Here is a 3,227-nt window from a genome sequence, read left to right on the forward strand (position 1 = left end):
GGCTAATTACAAAATTTGTTTTCATCAAGCTGCTATAATCAAATTGACATTTTGACATTTGTACTCAATATTCGAATTTTATTCCAAAGACAAAATCCATAGAATATCATTTATTTATTCATTAATGATAATTTAATATAAAACAATGAAAAAATGTGAGTAATGAATGGATATGGAGTTCGAGAGTAATATTTGCTTTTTGATATTAAAGAAAAAAATTATAATAATTCCTATGTTTAGAGGTCATTAGATGACTTTCAAATAACTGAATGGAAATTTGCAATTTTACTTTTTTTTTCTTGATGAACTCAGAAAAAATTTTTTTCCTGAGAAGTTCTATTGTCGACAAGTGTTGGGATTAATTTTAAATAAATGCTTCCATCAAGCAATTATTAGATTGATATTTGACACGTCTACTCAATAGTAAACTTCAATTTAAAATGATTAAATTTTTTTCCAATTCTTTAAATTATGATAAAAACGTTGATTTGGATACAAAAATACGTGGAAACAAGATGATAACAGTATGATAAAAAACTTCTATCCTGTATGTTTCTTCAACGAAAAAAAAACCAAATGGATTATAGGGTAAGAACAAAGTATTTTTTATGATAAAAAAAAACTTTTATACTGTTTGTTATTCCAAGGAAGAAAGCATCCATTAGTGTTGTAATATTTGAGAATTTAAGGGATTCTATACTGTGTTGTAATAAACAAAAGGGTTTGATTACAATATTCTTTTTCTATCTCCTAACATCTTTTTCCTTTTCCCGAAAATTCAATTTAATGTATTATGGAATTGAGTCGATACATATCAATTTGTATACATAATCATTGTCATGGCAGTTGTTAGATAATGATGATATGAAGATTTTATAAGTATTTCTCATTCCAATACTAAACGTCACACGGTGGTGGGTTACGGTGGTTACTTATAAAGATTTAGAATTGTGAATTATAACAAAGTATCATTATTATTTAATGGTCAAGTTCATGAGCAAGTGACATTGTTCCGAAGCCATTTGCAATACTTTGATTTTCTCCTACTTTTTCTTTTTTTTAAAGAATATTAGGGCGAGGAGAGTGGGGATAAAAAAAGCAGATAATGATATGATTTTTTTTACACATACTTGAATATGTCGACTCTTTGAATATGTTGACGAATTACACATAAGCTTTCAGAACGCTGAATTGGCCGCTCTAAAGATTATAAATCTGTCAACATGGTCATTTAACATGGGTTCTTATGGAAAAGTGAAAATTTATAAGAAAATTTCAGAAGGCTGAATTGGCCACTCTAAAGATTATAAATCTGTCAACATGGTCATTCAACATGGGTTCTTATGGAAAAATGAAACTTTATAAGAAAATAAACAAACCATTCTATTTAATGCTTTTTTCTATTTAAAATATCGATATTTTGATATATCGATTGAGCGTGAGCGCAAGAAGGCAACCTATGCGCTGCCACATCCTTCATACGGCGCTATGATCGTTCTTTTCCGGTAACGACTGTTCCAGTGTCTACATCCCCACGCATTGAGATTTATCAAATTTATCAAGAATTATGGAATCATCAACTGTAAAATTTACTTCAAGCAAAGCAATTGATTTTTTTAATGCCGGAGCAACGATGATGTAAGTATTTTTTTTCAATCTTTGCGAACTGCCAATATAAATTTTATCCAAAGAACCTAACCTGTAATTTCCACGTGTTAGAACACAGAGCATTTGATCCTCAACTTGGTCATTCCTTTCAGGAGGATCACAGGCTATGTGGATTGCTTTGAACGGCTAAAAGAACTATCTAAGTCACCTTCAAAGTGGATCTACAAATGTATTCTCAATAATAATGATGGCAGGAGGGTGCGTCTCATTTTCTGGGGTGACGATGCTATGAAATATAATCAAGAAGTTACCATGTATCAGGTTGGTTTTTACCAAAAATTCAATCCTCATAATAACTTTCATTGACAGAACATTCTGGCTATGCCTCATTACTGAAAACTTGAAATTTTTCGAGAAAAGATGAGATTTTTTCTAATATTCGATGATTTTTATTTATTTTATTTTATTAAGAAAATCAATAACAAGAACATTATCCTTTCGGGTCAGGAAGTTAAGAATAATAACCTGGAAATTCATTCAAGGAGACATTCATTTTTCACGACAAACCATTAAATGAAGAATAGCTATTTTTTGCTTGAATTATGGAGGATTTATGGAAGATTTTACCAAATTTAATCTTCTTCGTCTGGAAATTGAACAAAACGGCGTTTTTTGAGATTTCGATGGTTTTCCTTGCCTAAAAGAGAAAATCGAAATTTTTTCGCTTTACATTGATTTTTCCTCCCCAGAAATTTCAATCGATAGAAGGGTGATTTTTTTTTCGTTCTGTCTGTTAGATTTTTTTAAAATCTTATTTTCATCTGAAATAGAACGGAAAGTAATTGTTCTTCAATTTCTATGATTTCCGTTGTTTTTTACAAGCAAAATTTGAAAAAAAAAATTAGAATGAAAATACATTTTTGGTTCCTGGAAATTTAAATTGACACTAATATGATTTGTACTCCATTTGTCGGGGATCATTCAAAATTTCTTCTTTAGCTAAAAATTCTACTAGGAACTCATCCTGGAATTCAATGATTTTCATTATTTTTTGAAAAACAGAAATCTGAGAATGACCCAGAGAAATTTTCATTCTTTATTTGTCAACAGGAGAATTAATTTTGTTGTTAATTTATGTGAATTTGAAAATAATTGATCGATTATTCCTTCCATCAATAATAGATTCTCAAGGTAACGGGAGGCGTCATAAAATTCGCAAATCCTCAGTATCGTCGATCAGGCGATACAGTCAGCGACAAGGAATTCTAATTTGGTAGAGGTAGTACTCTGAAGGTCCTCGGGATATTTGACGTTGGCAATGCGAGTAGCCATGTAGCAAAAAAAGTTATTACCTACACAGCTATCAAAATGGAAGAGGCATGCAATGCTCGAGAACCAGTTGCTATCACCGGTTGGCTTAAAGAGGAATTTAGGACCATTACAACGGTCCATGGTGCAAGCTATGGGTGTACCGACGTCGGTGGCCGAGTGGATTAGACGCAAGTCTAGTGTGCGAAAGGTTGTGAGTTCGATTCCCCGTGGAACCGAATTTTTCAACGGAAGGCTCCGGCGAGCGGGAGGTTGCTAATAGAGGAACCGCCTGTACCGGCATGGGTTTT

At 32.1% G+C, this 3,227-nt stretch overlaps 1 pseudogene; it reads left to right on the forward strand.

Moving 5' to 3' along the window:
• The first annotated feature begins 1,567 nt into the window (after positions 1-1,567).
• Positions 1,568-3,227, forward strand: part of LOC107046358 — a 1,981-nt pseudogene continuing 321 nt past the window's right edge.

The sequence above is a fragment of the Diachasma alloeum genome, unplaced genomic scaffold, assembly GCF_001412515.2.
Source record: "Diachasma alloeum isolate Michigan unplaced genomic scaffold, Dall2.0 Dall_scaffold_01330, whole genome shotgun sequence".
NCBI classification, from domain to species: Eukaryota; Metazoa; Arthropoda; class Insecta; order Hymenoptera; family Braconidae; genus Diachasma; species Diachasma alloeum.